The 20797-nt window shown below is 49.4% G+C and overlaps 1 protein-coding gene across 5 annotated transcripts in view; it reads left to right on the forward strand.

Moving 5' to 3' along the window:
* The window catches only part of ELMO2 (engulfment and cell motility 2), a 1054165-nt gene that overhangs the window by 925009 nt on the left and 108359 nt on the right, over positions 1 to 20797 (forward strand). The window lies entirely within an intron of this gene.

A 20797-nucleotide genomic window follows, 5' to 3' on the forward strand; every position in this document is an offset into this window, starting at 1 on the left:
TTCTCAACATGCCCTTTGATGGCGCACATTTATCTGGCAGCAATACTGATGATAGCCTTGAGAGGTTGCAGACCTCAAAAACTGCGGCAAAGTCTTTGAGCTCTGCGGTGCGTCAACCTCTGCTTTTTTCTTCCTTTCGTTACTTCTCCTCCTTTGGTAATATGCCAGTCAAAGGGGCAAGAGGAAAGGTACCCGTGGTGGATGGGGAAATCGCGGTGCCAGAGCCGCTCAGGCAGCTGCCTCTTTGCCTTCAGGCACTGCCGCAGCGGCTTCCAAACAGTCATGAGGCCATGTCCCATGGTTCACTGGTTGGGGGCAGACTGTCTCAGCATCTCGAAGAATGGCGGGCCATTACTTCAGATGCGTGGGTGTTGGATACCATAGCCCACGGCTACTGTCTTCCCTTCCTTCAGCGACCTCAACAATCCACCGTGGAATCTCTCTTTGAAGCTTCCGGATCCGCTCCTTGCGCAGGAAATCTTGTCCCTGCTGGAGAAAGGCGCCATAGAACAGGTGCCTGTAGCGGAGAGGAACTGTTACGCTCACCTGGCTCCCACAGAGGCGTCGATCTGAACTGGACAGCTGCGGTCTCCACCATTGTGACACGTAGGGCCGAGATGACGGACTGGCCCACCTAGCTTCGTTTGGTTGGCCCGTAGGAATATTCTTCTGCAAATGGAGAAAGGGGATTAACCACCCATGGAGTTGAGTGTAAATCCCCCCACCCCTGCTGTTCTCCCCACAGATCACCTTTGATGTCCCCTCTTATAGTCTCACCTGATGGTTTGAAAAGATGAGCTCTCCATCCTGCATTGAGCGCAGGGGCGCGTTGATAACCAATTGCTTCACTGGCTTGAAGGAATTGGTGAGTTCCAGAACAATATGGACTCCGAAAAGTATGTAGTTCGTAAGAGTTCACATGTCTGACTTTCACTCTTGTCCGATTCCTTGCAGTTTGAAGCTTGACCCCAGCGAAGAGTTACTCGTGGTAGCTGACGAAGTTCAGGTAAGGATTTGGCTTATCCTACACAGTTCAATAAAATAAGGCCAGAATGTAACCTGTTGCTTGCTCCCTAATTCAGGTGTGGAGAGAAAATATGAAGTTCGGGGAATAATGCCTCCAGCGGTAAAATTAGGTAAGTCTATTGTGGTGAGAAGAGTACCCCTTGTTTGTCCCTTTGTCTCACCTTTTGCCCTTTTGTTCCCCTTAGGGGCCGGGGTACGGCGAGGATGCAATGGAGACTGCGCCGACCCGTGAAGAGGAATAGTACCCCCGGCGGTAATCAGGTAAGTCTATGGGGGTAGTTACTATTGCCTCTGTTTCTTCCCTTGGCTCACCTTTGCTGTTCTTGTGTTCCCCTTAGGTGCCAGAGTGCGGCGGGAACGTGCTAAAGGATGCAGTGGATCGTGAGGATGCTGCGAAGGCCGGTGAGTTCAGCGCGGCGCTGCAGCAGGCGAGGCGGCGCACGTAAAATGCTTCTTTCTTCCAGCTCGAAGGTGTGGTGGATCCGGAATTCAGGTAAGGATCGAAGGTTTTGCTCTTATTCTAACTTCTTCTCCTTCTGTTCCTCCCTTTTTCTAGGAGCTGCAGACTCGAGGCAGGCGTGGCAGAAGACTGGATGCAGGCTTGCCGACACCGTGAGCGTTACGCTGCTGGATGCAGAATAACGCGAAACGTGTGCTGCTCTTCACGCGTGGTTTAAATAGCCTCCAAAGTAGTCCCAGGTAAGTATTCCTCCCCAGCCCCACCCGAGTAAAAAATAGTCCCAAGGTAAAATAGTCCCTTCCAAGCCTCATTTGGCTTGGAGCTCTGCAGCATGGTCTGCATCAGGTAAGTTCTACTCTGAGCCTGGCGCCTATGGTGCCAGGGCTGCCACTCCATATGAGCCTGGCGCCATAGGCGCCAGGACCGCACCCAAACAGCCCCTAGCAGGGGTTTTTGGGCTTGCTCAAAATAACTTGATGCCTGCTTCCGGGGTTGCTGGACCTGGTCTGGTGCCCCGGGGGTAGGCATCATGAGAGGAACAAGGGATGGTATTCCCCTTATTTTTTGATCCCAAAGAAAGACGTGGATTTGAGACCCATCATGGTCTTGCGTTGGTTGAACAAACTCCTCTGGAAGGACAAGTTCAAGATGGTCACTCTTTCTCAAGTCCTCCAGGCCCTTCAACTTCAGGATTGGTTGGTGTCTCTGGACCTTAAGGATGCTTACTTCCATGTGCCGATCCATCCCGCGCACAGGAAGTACCTGAGGTTTGCGGCTGGTGACTCGCACTTTGTTTCAGGTCCTACCGTTCGGATATTCGACCCTAGGGTGTTCACCAAGCTCATGGTTGTGGTGGTGGCAGCGTACCTAAGGCGAGGGGGGATTCACGTCTACCCCTACCTGGGCGACTGGCTGATCCGGGTGTGCTCTCCCGAGCTAGCTTTGGATCATCTACGTCACCTGCCGCACCCTCCACAGGCTGGGCTTCTCCCTGAATTTCAAGAAGTCACACCTGACACCTTCCCAACAGCTCCAGCACATCAGGGCTGTGTTGGATGTGTCCTTGGAAGTGGTCGCCTCCCAAGGTACGGGCTCATCACATTGTGCTGATGGTGGACAAGTTTCAACATGCCCACAGTGTCCCGGCTTTCGAAATCTTAAGGTTGCTCAGCCTCATGGCTTCCTGCATTTTTCTGGTGCCAGAGGCCAGGCTGCGGATGAGATCCCTGCAATGGGTCCTCAAGATGCAGTGGTCGCAGTTCTCCGGCAAGATGACTTATCCTGTTCAGATCCCATGATCAGTGTCCCAGGACCTTCTGTGGTGGGTGTACGAAGGGAACCTGATGAAGGGGGAACCGTTTTGGCAACCGTGGCCAGAGGTGACTGTAGTGACGGAAGCTTCCCTCACAGGATGGGGCGCTCATGCTAACAACTGGACCGCCAGTGGTCATTGGTCTCCGTCTGAGTCCAGACTCCACATCAATCTGTTAGAGTTGAGAGCCATCAGGCTAGCCAAGAAGGCTTTGCTGCCCTCGTTAAGGGGGAAAGAGTGTCCTGGTCATGACGGACAACAAAGTGGCCATGCATTACCTCAACAAAAAAGGGGGGGGGTAGGGTCACTTCATTGTGCTGAGAGGCAATGCAGCTCTGGTTCTGGGCCATCCAGCAGGACATTTCGATCTCGGCAGTTCATCTGGGCAGCGACAAAAAGGTGGCGGCGGACGCTCTGAGCAGGCAGCGCACACTCTCTCATGAGTGGGAGTTGGCTCAGGAAGTCCTTCAGGAGATCTTCGGCCTTTGGGGAACCCCACAAGTGGATCTCTTGGCCACCAGTGTCAACCGGAATTGTGAGAGATTCTGCTCAAGGCAATTTCCTCTAAGAGGAGCCTTAGGAAACGCGTTCGTGGTGGATTGGTTATTCCCACTCCTGTACGCGTTTCCTCCAGCCCCCGTCATTCCTCAAGTGTTGCAGAGGTTATGGAGGTTTGGTTCCCACATGATCCTCATTGCTCCGGATTGGTCCAGGAGAGCATGGTACCCGGACCTTCTGGAAATGTCCATCTGCCCCCAGGCTGTCTTCCCCACTGAGAGGATCTGCTCTCGCGTGGGGTGGGGGGATGAAGGGGGTGTCCGTTGGGGGTTCAGGGTCAGGTTCTCCTTCCAGAGATCAAGACTCAACCTTCACGCTTGGTATCTAAAAGGTTGAGGTATAAGGATTGGGACCTCCCATATAATGTTGTTCTACTGTACAACACCTTGGTGTAAAGCGCTCTATAAATCAATAAATCAAATCAAATCAAATGACGTGATGGAGGTGTTGCTTTCGGCCAGGTGGCATGCAACAAAATACCTGTACCGTTGGTGTAAGTTCTGCGACTGGTGCAGGGATCACAGTGTTTGATCCTTTTCAGTTCTCCATTCCAATGGTTTTGTCTTTCTTGCTTTCTTTGGCCCACAGGGGCCTTCAAGTGGGGTATCATTACAGGTTACTTGGCGGCGCTGTCTATCTTTAAGCGCTCGTCTGAAGAATGTTCTTACTTTAAGATTCCTTTGATTTCTCAGTTTCTTAAAGGACTGACTAATGTATTCCCGCCATCCCCTTTCCAGGTGCCGGTTTGGGATTTCAATTTGGTTTTCAGATTTCTCATGAGTGCTCCGTTTGAACCACTACTTCCACCGCCCTCCAGCGGGGTGTTCCTATTAGGAATATTTGTGATGCCGCTACTTGGGCTTCAATCCATACATTTTTAAAACATTATTCCCTGGATGCAATCCATGGTCAGGATATGGCCTTTGGGAAGGCGATTCTTTATTCCGCAATCTAATTGGGTATTCTAAATTATTTTCCCTCCTCCATTTACTGGTACTGCTTTGGGAGTCTGTCAAAGATGTGGAATGGGTTGAAGGACACAATCCATTCGAAGAACAAATGACTTACCAACTGGTAACGTTCTTTCGACTGGATGTTCCTCCAACACATTCCACATCGCCCTCCCAGCCTCCCCCTCAGGAGAATTTCCCATGCGATTGCAGCTTCCGTTTCCGCAAGGCTAAGTGCAGTCCAGCAGGCATCACAATGGTGGCACGCGTTCTGGGGGAAAAAACTTAAAATGAGGCTACAGGCACTGTGCGTCCTATTTATAACATCCTGTGATGTCGTCCTCGACGGAGGCCCTCGAGGGACATGGACCCGATGCCATTGACACAGGACGCCCTATGCCGAAAACGTTTCCGAAGTGCACAGCTGCGGACATTACATGTCAAAAATGTGGAATACGTCGTCGGAACATCCCATAGAAAGAACGTTACCAGGTAAGAAAGTAAATTGTTCTTTTCTTCTCGGCCTATCCAAACAAGAATCTCCTAGAAAAGAAGTACAAAATGCAGGATTCCACCTCAAAGTGTCTTTGTTCCCAGCCTTCACCCGACTCTTTGGTTTCTATTGCAGCGAGGAAACTGTCTATTTACCCCTTCCACTAGACCAGGAGGATAAGAAGTTGGATGAGTGTGGTAAACGCATGATCACCACTGCCACCTCCAACATTAAAGCGGCTAACGCTTTAGCTATACTCTCCAGATACAATAGAGAGCTATGGTATAAGCTGGGACCCATCTTGGGCTTCCTTCCGGAGGACAAGTGTAACAGGCGATGACGTTATTTCACAAGGGTAAGGTTGCCCCTGATCACACGATTACGGTCTCTTTAAACATTGCAGATTCAGGTTTCCGACAAATGGACAATGGGGCAGTGCACTGCAGGCAAGGCGGGTTAAAGGCCACTAACTTATGCCATGAGGTCCAATCAATAGGTTATTGCTATGCCTTTTGAAGACATGGACGTTTTTGCAAGACTATAGATGAGACCCTGCAGTTCATAAAGGCAGACGCAAATATGGCATGCTTGCTGGGTACTCTTCAGCAACAAAGGCAGTCTTTCATTCATCCAAAGCCTGTTTCTCCAGGCCCACAAAAGAGTATAGGCCAGCCTATTGCCAACCTTTGCACCCCAGCACGCAAGAGGCGTAAAGAGGATGTTTACAGTTCTACAGAGGGGGAACGCAGTGTTGGCGTGGAACATCCTCCAGGATGCAACAAACGGGCCTGACCATGCCCAGAGCCCGGTCCCCCGCTTCAACACCCTAGTGGGAGACTGTCTTTCACAGTTTGTCAAAGAGTGGCGAAACATCTCCACCAACAAGTGGATGCTCAGCATTGTCCAGCAGAGTCACACCCTCGAGCTCCTGAACAGATGCCTCTCCATTCCTCCAGTCATAAAACAGGAACAACACCTGCCTCTGATCTTGCAGGGGATCCAAGCACTGTTAAAAAACGGGGGCAATAGAGACCGTGCCAAAAGATCTCTGGGGCTCAGGAGTGTACTACAGATACACCCTGCTGAGAAAAAAATCTGTTGCGGAGTGAGGTGGAGGGGTGGAGGGCATCCACGACCTGGGGCAACTTAGCAAATTTCTCAAGTCTCAGAACTTCCGGATGGTCACGCTGCAGCACATGAAGGAACAACTAGACCATGGAGACTTCCTTGCTTCCCTAGACTTAGAGGGTGCCTACTTTCAGATCCCCATTCATCGCAGGCACTGATGCTTTGTCCAATTTGTTGTGAACGGCAGACGTTACCAATTCAAAGCTTTTCCCTTCAGACTCAAGTCAGCTCCAAGGGTCTTCACAAAGTGTGTGGCTCCATGGCAGCCCATCTCTACGGCATTCAGGGATCTACTTCTATCCCTATCAAGTGCCTCACTTCGCTGGAATTCTCAATCAACTTTTCCAAATCATGCGTGGTGCCATCACAGAATGGCAGGTCCACATCTGAACTCACTGACGTGTCTGGCTTCCCCCGCTAGAGGAGAGGGTGTAGGCCATCTTTAGCAAAGTGCGACAGCTATCAATTCTTCATCTTAAAGTGTCAACCTTCCGCTCCATCAAATCTGTTAGGGATGATGTCTTCATGCATCCCACTTGTGCCTCATTGCAGAATTGCAGACTGCACATGAGGCCTCTACAACACTTCCTAGATGTTAGGTGGCAGCAAGTATCAGGCTCCTGGAACGACAAAATCACCCTCATTCCAGTGTTGAGGAAGACTCTGCAGTGCAGTGGTGGTCCGCTCATCAGCATCTCGCGCAAGGCGTTCTTTTTCACCTTCCATGGCGCATCAGGCCACAGTGACCACCGACGACTCCCTGGAAGGGTGGGGAGCACACATAGGTCAACTTCACGCCAGGGGGTTATGACAACCAGAGGAGGAGGAGTAGCAAATCAACATCTTGGAGCTGCAAGCAGTGTTCTGGGCTCTCAAGTCATTCCAGCCCCCACTCCAGGCCAGGGTAGTCTGCATCCTCACGGACAACACGACCACCATGTTCTACATCAGGAAGCAGGGGGGAACCCGTTCTCCCATTCTAGCCAAAGGAGCACAAGTGAAGTGAAAATAGACGATAGATCAGAAGATGTTTCTCATTCCATCTGGCGGGCATTCACAATACCGTTACAGATTCACTCAGCAGGGAACTACGATCAAGCCACGAGTGGGAGCTTCACCAGACTCAGGCTCTTCTGCTCTCCTCCAGGTCGGGTCGCCCTAAAATCAATCTGTTCACCACAGCAGTGTTGGGGGAGTTTTCCTGAAGTCCCACTTGGAGGTAAGACTTTAGTAAGCTATCCCAGTGGTTTGTACATCCCCAGCTCTTAGTATCAGTCTGTACTAGTCATGGAACCTTTGTAGAGTGGCAAAGCAGTCGGGCGTATCATAAGAGGAAGATGTGAGTTATAGGTAAGCACACTGAATCTAGCTAGTTGTGCACATCAAAGAAACGCACAGAAATGTATATTAAAATATAAATGTATTATTTTTACACAAGAATCACTTTAAAGTGCTTTGCACCATACACCAAAACACTTAGGAATACTTTAGTATACTTTTCAAAGGCCACTGCCTAGTTGGTAGTTGCCCGCAGTTACATTTGTTACAGCTTTTGACAGTAATGACAGTTCTATCGTATTATTGGTAATAACAGGCACTCTCAAATCTTAGCAGAAATACGGTAAAGACATTTATTCTGCAAACACAAGTAAGGTAGTGGCTTTTGGGAAGGAAAATAGTTGGTTAGTGTTATACTAGCACAGCTTAAGTTTCTAGAGACGATTTCTTCACACAGCAAGCCTTTTAAGTTCCAAAAACCATCCCTAGCTAAAGGCAATTTAGAAGAGGGCTTAAAGTCTTGGCAAGCAGCAGAATATGAAAGGTTCCTGTGGATGCTTTCAAGCCTCTAGTCTTTACGATGTAGCAAGATTAAACCAACATTGGAGACCCTGTTAAAGACTCGCTAAAGGGACACAAGCAGCAGCTTGAGTCGGAGTTAAGAGGGGGCTACCCTGGACACGTCTATGTGCATTCCAATGCTCTGGAGTGACTTCATGGTTCAAGGTAAGCAAAACCTTTTTTTGCCCAAAGTACCTTAGGTTAGAAGACAAGATTGTGGCTGGATTCTCTTCGACGTGGCAGCGCTGAACCCAACCTCCGGGTTTCTTGGTCTGATGACGAAAGGCAGGACAATGGATGGAATCTCTCAGCAGCAGTCACGGCTTTCATCAACTTCTCTATTTACTCTGCGGTTTTGGCGCCTTTTCTGCAGCACCGACAAAGGACGCAATTCGCCCAGTCAATCTTCTTCGCTTCTTACAGTCCCACACTCTGCTGAGGGGGTCTATACCAGTTGGATCGTGTCTCTAGAGTATCCTTGAGGGCTCAGCTAAGACATGGACGAATTTGGCCTTTCCACAATGATGCACTCGGAATGGGAAGCAGGTATACTGGTATTGGGGTTTCGCAGCTATGGAAACTCACAGGACCTCGGGAGATGGCTCAAATCAAAGTTCATCTGGGGACTGTTGTACCCACCAGTCAAAGGGAAGGAGTCGTCCTCTTGAGAGTTCCTCTGTCGCACAGAAAACTGGGTCAGGACAGCAGTGGTCGCTTCAGTGTTGCAAAGGGTCTGCAGGTGCCTCTGGTCGTCGTCTTCTTTGGTTACTTCAGTTTCCAGTGGTCAACTAGCCTTTCACCTCAGAAGCCTCACCGTTTATGCAGTTCCAGCACACACTCCTCTGCAATATTTCTCAGCAATTTACAGAAAGGGGAGGGGTGGCTGTCCAATCAAGGCAGCCAGACCCCCAGTGGGAGCTGGTTCCATTCAGGCACTCGGGCAGACGAAGGGCAGGGGAGTGAAAAACTTCTCCCCCACTTCCTACCTGGCCAGACACACTGGAGCCTAGGCGGGGACACCCAAGGATTCCTGCCAAAGGCAAAACACACACACAGGCCTCCACCTCCAAGGACGGTAGAAGGGCCAACACCACGCTAGTAATGGCAAAAAAAGAAAGGCGCCACCAAGTTAGTACTTGGGTGACCCTATTGTGCTTAACCGGGGCTATGAACATAGCCTGCAGTAGAAAATTATGCAATAGTTTGTAGAACACACCCACTGCCACAAGCCATAACTAGGAGATTGTCTATGTGACATAAAAGTAACAGGAGCAGAGTGAAGGGGGGCTACTAAGAATACCTTTGGCACTCCACATCAGGTGGTGTGTGCCAATCTCTCAGACTATAACAATCTCAAAGGAGGACCCAAAGGTTCCCCAGCAACACTGCCCATAAGGAGCTGGGTGCTGCAATCGAAAAATACATATGCCTTAAAAAGAGATATGGAGGAAATTAGACTCCATGGGACAGTAAAACGCAGTTCCAACAGACAGAGCCCATAAGAATGAATAAGTGGAAAAAGGCTCCACTCATTCAGGATTAAAGAAAAGGGTCCAGAAGTCCAGCAAAACGTGCAGGGGGGGGGTCTCACTAGGAGAGGGGATCAAGCATAAAAATGATTAATCTCCCTAACAGGAAGCACACGCAAAGTGTTCCAAGCTTGCCAGCCAGTACCCGCAACCAAGCAGTTTAGGGGTACACCTTCTCATTCCCCTGGGTGGGCCGATTTCTCTATGCATTGCCTCCAATTCCCCTGATCCTGCAGGTGATACAGGGCACTCAAACAGACCCATTGCAAGATGATTGCTCTGGCGTGGCCCAGGCAGATCTGGTACTCGGAACTTCTCCACCGGTGGTGGCTTCTTAGATCACGCTGTCTCTGTTTCCCGACCTGCTCTCCACAGATGGAGGGCCTGTACTCCACCACAACCTAGCGTCCTTGAAACTGGCGGCTTGGTTCCTGCAAACCTAGGGTTTGGCCATTACTCATTGCCCGCAGAATGCAAAGAAATTCTGTCTAAAGTTAGAGCACAGTCTACCCTTGCATGCAATAAGCACAAATGGAAACACTTCTCTGTGTGGTGCAACTCATAGGGGTTTTCTCCCATTTTCATAAAAGCTCCTCATATCCTGTTGTACCTGCTCTGCCTAGCGAAGGCAGGCCTTGTTCACGCATCCATCAAGGTACACCCGATACACTTCAACGCCTGGCAGGCCTTCCTTATGGTCTCAGACTTGTTGAGGAGTTCCTAAAAGGTCTGTTCAGAGCGTTCCCTCATGTGAAAGTTCCAGCCCCCACATGGGAGCGCACGTCATTTTGTCAAAATTGATGAGTTCTCCTTTTGAACTTCAGTGTTTCTCTAAAGTTTTTGACTTGGAAGATTGCTTTTCTGGTGACTATCACTCAAGGCAGACGTGTGGGAGAGTTACAGGCTCTCTTGCAAACCACCTTATTTTTCTTTCCGTCAGTCCAGGGTGGTGCTACATACTCATCCATCCTTCATGCCAAAAGATCTGTCAGACTTTCATTTGAACAAGCCTTTAGTTCTGCCCGTCTTATTCCCCATTCCTACCTCTTGTGCAGAACGGGATTTGCATTCACGTGGCGTGTGCTTTGAAGTTTTATGTCACACGCACTAAGGCTTTTTGGACAACTTCTTGGTTGTTTCTGACATTTGCACCTGGTGGGGCAAGGAAACGCCCTCCTAAAGGCGTCCATTTCCAGGTGGCTCTCTCGCTGTATCATGTATTGCCACCAGCTGCTGACAGGCCATTGCCAGGAAGCCCGACAGCCCATTTCACCAGAGCTGTGGCTGCTACTACGGTGTTCCTGTCTGGTGTTCCCCTGCTGGACACTTGCAGGGCTGCAACTTGCTGGTCGACTCGCACCTTCACGAGATTCTACTGCATCGACAGGGATTCCAAGGTTGAGTCCTGTGTTGTCCAAGCAGTGCTTCACAACCCATTTACTTAAGGGGAGTGTATTCCAGAGGCGAGTTATTGTATTGCTTCTGTTGAGCCTTTGCCACCTCCTATGGTTGTGGTATATATTGCTATATAATCGTATTCATGAGCATGTGAATCCATGTAAAATCCCATAAAGGAGAAGGAACAGGTCACTTACCTGTAATTCCTGTTCTCCAGCATGGTTATTTTACATGGATTTGCATGCGACCCTCCCTCCTATCCCTCTGTGGCTCTTCTCGGTTAGCACTGCCACTTCCCGTGCGCCTCTAAATCTGAAGATGGTGACTGGGGGTGGAGCTGAGGAGGACGAATGCTATTGGCTTGGGCAGTATGACCCAAAGTGACAGCAATAGGCTGTATAAGCGACAAGCAGTTTGTTTTATAACAAACTGCTTTTAAAAACCACCAGGGGGCGCAGAAGCTCAGTCGCCTGAATCAGTGTCTCCTCACTTCAGGCAGAATCTGACTAAATAATTCAATAACTACAGCAATTTCTAATCTAACTTACCTCCGTTCCTGATCCTAGAGCCCGGGGGCTCCTCCGGTATTAACTTCACCCAGAATCTGACTTTCTTTCATCCACTGCGGGCTCGGCTCCTTGGTGTGGCCTCTTCCCGCTCAGCTGTCGGCGAGGGCTTTGTGACATCTGTGCAAGCCCGCCCTTCCAGTGTGCTACAGCGGGTGCCGTTGTGTCCTGTTCCCCGACCCAGTCTGGTCTCCACTGCCCACCTACACACCATTGCAGGCCCCACATCTGCGGTTCCTGGCTCGGCCCACCAGAGCGGCCTTTGAAGTCTGTCCTCTGTATCTGCTGCGGTGTCGGCCCGCCCTCCTCCTCGGGCAGGGGATTCCTACATGCTGCGGCGGGAGCTGTTGCATCTTGCTCCCCAACCCCGCCTGGACTCTTCGGCTGAGCCACTGTCCGCCTCTACACCATTGCGGGCAGGGGCTTCCAGCGTGCTACAGCGGGGGTGCCAGTCCTCTGTGTCTACCGTGGATTCAGCCCACCCTCCACCACGGATCAAGACTTTGGTTATTATGCGGCGTCCTGTCTGGGCACTGCAGGTGGGCCGCCTGCTTTAGGCCTCGGAGGGCTCCACATCAACTGATCCCAGCTCGGCCCCCTGCGTGGCCTCTTCCCGCTCAACTCCGACATAGGCACACCGTGACTCTGAGCCAACCAGCCTTCCTCAATGACCGGCTCTCAGAACTACGGTGTCTCTGCCCGCCCTGCTCCATGGGCCGGGGCACCCATACCACTGTGGGCGCTTCATCAGCTGAACCCAGCTCTGCCCCCAGCGCTGCCTCTGCACTCTGGCCCTCTGTACCCACCAGCCCGCCTCAGACCAGAGCATCCATTGACCAGTCCGCCTCCCGGGTCCCTACTACGACCAGGCCTCCTCTACTGCTGGCCCTCCTACCACAAAGACACTGCCCCTCCTCCTCCACAGGTCCTCTGTGCCTTCCAGCCCATCTCAACAACACGGGCCAGGACACCCATACCACTCGGGGACCCTCATCGGCTGAACCCAGCCCTGCCCCTAGCGCTGCCTCTGCACTCTGGTCCTCTGTGCCCACTAGCCCTCCTCAGACCAGGGCATCCGTTGACCAGTCCGACTCCCGGATCCAAGGTCCCTGCAACTACCAGGCCTCCTCTAAAGCCGCCCTCCGACCACAAAGACACTGCCCCCCCCCCCCTCCACAGATCCTCTGTGCCTTCCAGCCCTCCTCAACAACAGGATCTCTGGCCCACAGTGTCTCTGCCCGCCCTGCTCCTCAGACCGGGGCATCCATTGACCTGTCCGCAAGCCTGGTCTCGGGTCGGAACCGCTGCTGGGCCTCCACCTGCTCAGTGTTAGTGCTCTACCTTCACGGGTCAGGTTCCATCGACCAGTTCCTCCATCCCGTTCCCTGGTTGGATCAGCAGCCGGGCCTACACCCGCTTCCTTACCAGCACGGATTCCACCAGGAACACGTTCACAGCACCTGATTGTGCCCTCCCTGGCTCCCAGCTCACCACCTACCGCACAATCCCTGCTGCTGAGCCTCCTCCCGATTCCTCAGCAGCGCGGGTTCAGCCAGAAATACGCTCATGGCTCCTGATTGCGCCTACCTGGCTCCTTGCCTACCACCTTCTGTCCGCTCCTGATGGTACTCAGCCTAGTCACAAAAGCCACTACCAAACAAAAGACAGTACTCCGCTGATCACGCCTACCTGGCTTCTTCACTACCACCTGTAGACCACTCCTGCTCGTGCCTGGCCCGAACACTAAAGCCACTAGTAACTTAATAGCTGTTACGATCCCCAGACCTGGCTGGCTCCCTGCCCCTGCTTGCCAACCCAGACTCCCCCACTGACTATCTCCAGCCTCCTCCACTGCCTCCGTCTACCTGATACCACCAGCTTCTCCAACTGCACGGACGCAGTGGTCCTCCACGACAGCTCTCTCTGAGGACCTCTTTCCCAACCTACCCTCTCTCAGCACTCAATCACCTTTAACTTCTCCTCTTGCTCTGCTACTCCCTCCAGCGCTATTCCTGGTCTCATTCGCCCCTTCCTATTTGACTCCCCTTTACACCTTACCCCTCTCCCCCTTCCTTCTCCCTCTACTCCCACCCTCCCTCCCCTACCACTTTATTCAATCACCATACCTCTCTCTTTCCCTCTGTTATGCGTTCTGCCATAACCCTTTCTCGCCGCCCTCATCACCCCTCCCCTCACCTCCTTCCCTCACCCCGCCTTCCCCTTCCTTTCCTACTCACCTTCTCCTTCCTCCTCATGTCCATTCCCCTCCTTAATCCTCTCCCCTACTCTTCCCGTTCTTCACCTACCCTCTCTCACTGCCCTAATCTTCTCTACCCCCCCCCACTGTTCAACCCTCCAGCCTCATGAACATTGCTCTCTGGAACGCCAGATCCTTCTCCAATAAGACCTCAGCAGTTTTAACAATGTTCTTTCGTCTCAAACTTAATTTCCTATGTCTAACTGAAACCTGGATCCCTCCTCACAACACTACAGTCCCTGCTTCCCTTACCACCTCTTCCTCCTCCTTCTCTCATATCTCTCGCGCTACTGGCCGTGGTGGAGGTATTGGCCTCCTCTACCATCCCAAATACCTTTCCTCTACCTCCCCTCCATCTCTTCCTTCTTTCCCTTCCTTTGAATTTCTTTACAAATCCTTTTCCTCTCCTCACCCCATCTCCTTTCTAATCATATATTGATCCCCTGGCCCTCTTTCTTCCTTCTATGACGACATCGATCATCATCTTTCTCTCATCTCTCCCTCTCCTCTAACTGTAATTGGGGACTTTAATCTTCACCTCTCTTCTCCCCCTCACTCCTCTCCCCTTTTATCCATCCTCGACTCCTACCTCCTTTCCCCTCTTCCTTCCTCTCCTACTCACTCCTCTGGATCCACTCTTGACCTTGTATTCAACTCTTCCTACCCCTCTTCCACTGTCTCCACACGTCCTATCTATCTCTCCAATCATGCTTTACTCTCCTTCTCCCTTACTCCTTCCCCACCCTTCTTCTCCTAAGCCTTCCCCTTCCATCTTTTCATGACGTGACCTTCGCAACTTTGATCCCTCCCTTTTTCTCGACACTTGCTCTTCTCTGCCCTCTCTCCAAGATTTCTCTTCATTATCGGCCAATGATGCACTTTCTACTCTCTCCTCTTCTATCTCCTCCTATCTAGATCTACTTCACCCCCTTTCCTTCTTCCGTCCAACCCGGAAACCCTCTCAACAGTGTCTCTCTCCTCAACTTCTCTCCATGCGGCGTCTCCTCTGACGTCTTGAGAGACTCTGGCTCAAATCTCCTTCGCTTTCCAACCAAACCTCATATTTTTCGTACCACTCTCTTTATGACTCTTGCCTCTCCTTAGCAAAACGCTCCTACTACTCCAACCTTCTCCAATCCCAAGCCTCCCACCCACGCCGCATCTTCCAAACTCTCTCGTCTTCTCTCTCGTCCTACCCCTGATCCCTCAACCTCTTCCACCCTTTCTCCCTCCGACTTTGCAAATTTCTTCTCTTCCAAGATCTTTGCCCTTTGGCAAAAAATCAATTGCCGCTCTTACTCCCCCCCTTCTCCCTCTCTACCTGCATGATTTACTTCTCCCCTTTCTCCCCTTCTGACTTTTCCATCCTCCTCTCCAAAGCCCACCCCTCGTCTGCTCCAACTGACCCTTTCCCCTCCCTCCTTATACCTAAGATCTACCCTCTTCTTATTCCCTACTTAACTTCCTTCTTCAACACCTGCCTTTCCTCAGCTATCTTCCCCTCTGCTTTCAAACATGCCATTATCATTCCTATTCTAAAGAAACCTTCTGCTGATCCCCTGCTCTCCTCTAACTTCCCTCCTATCTCACTTCTCCCATTCCTCTCTAAGCATCTCAAGTGCCTTGCCTACTCGCAGCTCTCAACCTTTGTCACTAATCTCTCTCCTTCCTCCCTCTCAATCTGGCTTTTGTCCTAAGCACTCTCCTGAAACTGCTCTCCCTTACATCCTTAACTCCCTCCTCTCCGCTCGACACTCTAAGCAATCCTCTGTCCTTATTCTTCTAGACCTCTCTGCTGCCTTCGACACTGTCGATCACCCTCTTCTCAACACTCTTTCTTCCTTTGGATTCAAAGGCTCTGTTCTTAACTGGCTTTCCTCTTACCTCTCCTCCCGCTCTTTTACTGTATCCTGGGGAGGCCGCTCCTCTCCTTCCCAGCCTCTGATATACGGAGTACCCCAAGGTTCGGTGCTTGGCCCTTTCCTTTTCTCACTCTACACCTCCCTACTTGCTCCTGTTATCTCCTCATTTGGCATTTCTCACCATTTCTATGCCGACAATACTCAGCTCTTCCTTTCCTTCTCTGCCAACCTCCACCTTAAACTCTCTTCTTGTCTTACTGCAATTAAAAACTGGATGTCTTTTCTTCCCCTCCAACTCTCTTCCCCCTCCCTCTACTCCCCCTTTCATTCATTTTCCTCCTTCTAATCCCCCCATCTCTGACCACGCTCGCAATTTAGGCATTCACTTTGACTCCTCTCTCACCTTTTCCCATCATATCTCTCACCTCTCATGCCTGTCTCTTCCACCTCTTTAACATTCGCAAAGTCCGCCCCTCTCTCACTTTCCATGCTACTAAACTTTTAATCTCCTCCCTTATCTTCTCTCGCCTCTTCTACTGCTCCTCCTTACTCTTTGGACTACCTACTTCTCATCTCGCCTCCCCATTAAATCTATCTACCACTCTGCCGTCCGTACCCTGTCTCCTCTCCTCCCGTGATCCGTCTGTGCTTCCCTTTCCTCCCTTGGCTGTCTTCCCTTTCACTCCCAACTTAAATTTCATTTTCTCTGCCTAGTCTTTAAATCTCTGCATGGTCTTGCTCCCCCTTATCTCTCCTCCTTCTTCTCTTTCTACACTCCCTCCCGCTTCTTCCGCTTTTCTGACCACTTCCTTCTCACTGTTCCTCAATCCCCTTGTGCTACATCCCGTTTCCGCTCCTTCCAACTCCTAGCCCCCCTGCACTGGAACTCCTTACCTCTCTCACCCCGCTCTATTTCTACTTTTTCCTCATTCCGCACATCCCTTAAATCTCTCCTTCTCCATTCCCCGCCATGAAACCCCTCCTTCCTTCTTGCTCTCCCTCCCCCCTTGCCTTATCACCTTGATCATCTCCCTCCCATCCCCCTTCCCCCCACTCTCACCATTTACCCCATCCGTTCGCCGCCTCCTCCTCTTCCCCACCCCTCCCTCTACCTCTCAGTTCTACTGCACTACTCTCCTTCTTCCCTTCAGTTTAATTGCTCTACTTACTGTTTTGTTGGTCTGATTCACAATTGTAAATTGCTTCTACTGTTATTATGTTAATTGTTTTATGTATCCTGTTGTTAAAATGTGCAGCGTTTTGAAGTAAAGCGCTATATAAACTAAATAAATACAAATATAAACATTACCGAGTATTCCCAGCCTGTTGACGGAGAATATTCATGAGCATGTGAATCCATGTAAGATACCAATGCTGGGGAACAGAGTTACAGGTAAGTAACTTGTTCCATGTGCTTGCGTCCATTTAAATCACTAGTCTGTGATCTAAAATTGTCCGCAGCTTCATTATCCACCTTAAAATGCGATGGAGCCGTACAGTAAGATTCATTGAATTATGACTTTATTAATGTGGGTTGCTTGGTTTATCAGGTTTTGGAGCACAACTGTTTTATCTAAAAAAATATATTTTCATTACTTACTGTTTCACCAACAACTCTAAAATGAAACTGCTTGTGCTGATAAAGATGGGCCCTAGTGTCGGGTCCTGAATTTACCCACTGAAGCTTCTGAAAATCCCAACACACCCATCCTGGCTCTCCTGCCTGCAACCGCTCAGTACCAGCTGCACGCAGGATCCCCTTAGAGGGAAAGCGGAGTGCATAACATAAACACCAGAATTCCTGCTCTTCTATCATCTCCTGATTTGAAGAAGAAAATATGAATAAAGATCTGTAAACAAAAAAGTTTAATATTAATCTATTGTTGCATTTCTGTTACAATCTCAGAACCGCCCCTACATTTCCCACCGACTTTTCTCCCAATGCATGGTTAACTCTGCAGATAGCTGGATGGTGAAGTTTCTTATTTACAGTTTCTTTCTTTTATTTTGGAAGGTCTGTTGTCTGGAGAATAGTGAGAAGCCAGAATGAGATACGGGCACAACGGCCGGACTCATGGTTATTGGCATAAACGTTTATTAAATAATAAAACGGTTGGAAAATGCCTCACTGTCCCTAATCTAGGAGGTATTTCCCTACCTCAACCAAAACTAAGGGTCTGTCAGGTGTCCAGCTGGCCAAAGCAAAAATGTCCCATTTCCGAAATCATATCCTATCCCTCGTAGTCTAAAACTAACTCTAAGGTGTTACGGGTATTGGCTTAGAAAGTGCACAAATATTCAAGTTCAACAAAAGTTGTAACTCCAACAAAAATTTCAAATGGATAATGTTCGCAGTTCCAGAAGGAATGACTCCCTTCCCCAGGATTCTCCCTACCAAAACAAAAGCTCAAAGAATCACCAAGTTCTTTGTAGCTTAAAAGGATAGCTCCCTCCTTTGTGTTGCAATTGACTTCAGGGGAAATTATTCCCTTCCCCAGGCTTTTTTCCACATTCAATATAATTAAAATTCTAAGGGAATGGGCCTTCCTTGGGATTCCCTTTTCAAGATAACACAACTTGGGTGCGAGTCCCAGACCCGCAAAAACACCTGATATACTCCCCTGCCAGTTTCTCTTGTACAATTCCTTATGGGTGCGAATTCCAGATCTGCACTTTGCCTGGTATACTCGCCTGCCAGGATTTATATTGTAATCTCTTTCTCATTCAGTACAAGGGGGCATGGGTCTTCCCCAAGTTACGTTATGACAAAGTCTATGATGGTGAAGATGGCACTGATTCCAATGAGGATTACTCTCCTTCCCACTCTTGGCAACCAAGTCACTTGTTCAGGGTCTCTTTGCCTCAATGTCAGTGTCCCCTTCTCCCCTCTGTGTTCACTGAGATGTGCGTTCTCTTACTCCATTCGTTGATATTCGGGTACTCGCCTCGGTATCTGCTGTAGTAGAGCGGCTTTCCCCAGTCAATGGCTTGGAGCGTTCTCGCTCCTTGCATCGGAACAAAGGCTGTCCTGGCTTCCAGTTCCTGAGCAACTTCCGTTTTCTTCTAGCAATACCACTGTCAACTAGCAATGCTTCATTACGCAGCCGCTCAGGAGCTTGTCTCTGCACCTCTCCTCTCGCCAGCAGTGCTCTGCAGCCACGACTCTGTCCAGTCTGCTTCCTGGTCTGCCCAACCATCCAGGAGTGCTTTGGTTGGCTCCCTCTCTTGCCACCTGCACTCGCCTGCCTTCGGTATTTGCTCCTGGATTAGGACACCGCCTGCTCTGCACCCTGTGTCTCTCGTCAATCTCCAAGCCGATGCTTGCAAAAGGAAGCGCTCTCCATCTTTCAGTGGCGGTTGATTTAAACTCCTGCCTCCAGGCTGGGAAATATATTGGACCAATCACATTCTTCACAACACTAGACTGCGCATTATGGTTCACACACTTTCTCATGGCAGTCCTCTTCTCGTCTCAGGACATGTTGTTTTACTAAGTGAGAAATGTTCATAAGTTTTGTCAGCAGCTTTTGCAGGATGCTGAAGGGGCTTCTCACAATATGCCATTAAGGCATGGGGAATGGCTATATTAGGGCTATCCCTAAAAGGAAAAGGGAGGGATATCATGTCTCATCTCATGCCTGTCCATCACTGTGAGGGTAGTCTCCCCTAATGTGATCCGCCCTTGCATAGCCACCCCCTGGGTCAGCTTCAGGTAGTTGATGCTACCACCTGGCCACATGAGAGGCTACCTCTGGGAAAGTTGTGATATGATATGGCATTTATAACAGATTCATCACAATAGTCTTATCTTCGCTTTCTAACCTTTTATCTTACTTATTTTGTGGCCTTTTAACCCTCCCAAAAATTCTACTTCATATTATTAATAAAACAAATCTATTCCCATCTACCCTAACCAAACTATCTACATTTACTATCCTCTTCCAGGTTCTGACAATTTTCGGTCTTCGTTGATGTCTTTTTTTTTAGTTTCCTTTATTCAACAATCTCTGTAGTTCAAGTTTCTCTGAATGCACAGCTGACGCCTAAAAACATGAATGGAATGCTCAGCTCACCAGAAACTACTAACATACAGCTTCCCTTCAACACAAAATACTCAGAAACTCTGCGGCTGAGGAACAAATCCTTTTTTATTGCTCTCTTCCTCGACCCAAACATGCATTGAGAAAGACCCCCGAGCCCAATTCCACTGCATTGCATGCACAACCACGCTGATAGGTCCTTTCTGCTGCGGGGGTCGTGGATCACTGTAGAGAGATTGTTTCTTCCGCTCGATGCAGTTAAAAAAAAACACAATGGATGCATGGGCACAAGGCTGAGGTGCTTTCAGCTGGTATGCTTTCATTACTTTCCACGCTCCTGTTCCTTTTTTTGTAAGGGAAAACATCCTAGCGCAAAATATACACCACCTATTCCAACAGCCACCAGATATTCAATGAAACCGCAATTGTCAATCTCCCAGTTTTCTCAGCAACCTCTCCCATGCTAATTCCACCGTCTTGGGTGATATTTTTCACAAATCCTCTAGTCAGAGAACTTGGAAAATATTCACTGGTTCAAGTCTTTATATAAAGGGCAGTTTAGTACTTCTGTTCACTCAAGTTCTATCCTGCCCCATCCAGATCCAGCCAATCGGCAATCCAATCTTCCACCTCAATCTTGAGGGTAGGGCATCTTAGACTGCAAAGGAACAAAGAAAGGGAATACATATGCAGTAACTATTTCCATCTAATTCCACTATGGTTTCTTCCTCCCTTCCTCAAAGAAAAACACCCTACTATCTTATGAATTACTATTGCCTGACCTCTTCTACTCCCATGAGACCTGCCTCCTAGCAATGGTGAATTATGTTGTAAGGCACATTATAAGCCCTTTCAGAGAGAATTAACAAATGTTTTGGGGTTTGGATACTTAGCTACCATTTTAATCCACCCTGTATACGTCAATGTTTTCTGAAGAGAGCACATGAGGCACTGGTTTACCTGGGTGTCCCTCAGAGGGGAGTAAATTCCTTTCATCCTCCAATGTTAATTTCTCATCTGTATCCAAATCGAGTCATGAACGAACAAAGGAAGCATTTAAAACCGACCTGTTCACCCAATGGCAAGTCCTTTGATGTTGGAATAGAAAGCTCCTGTTGAGGGTGGGGAGGACTTGATCACATAATTGCATTACAGTTGAATTAGCAGGACTTGTGACATTAAAACGACCATCCCTTGATGAATGTTTTTGCAAACTATCTTGTAATTTCACCATTAAATGGCAATGCATTAACCTTTATATTTTCCAATTTTATCGGAGAGAGATTTGCATCACAATTTGTAAGCATTTTCGATTGAATACTCATCAGTTATACTGTGTAAATTATATTACTGTATGAACTCCTTAGGTGAGAAATCTT

The sequence above is a fragment of the Ambystoma mexicanum genome, chromosome 3p, assembly GCF_040938575.1.
Source record: "Ambystoma mexicanum isolate Mex_15411 chromosome 3p, UKY_AmexF1_1, whole genome shotgun sequence".
Classification (NCBI taxonomy): Eukaryota; Metazoa; Chordata; class Amphibia; order Caudata; family Ambystomatidae; genus Ambystoma; species Ambystoma mexicanum.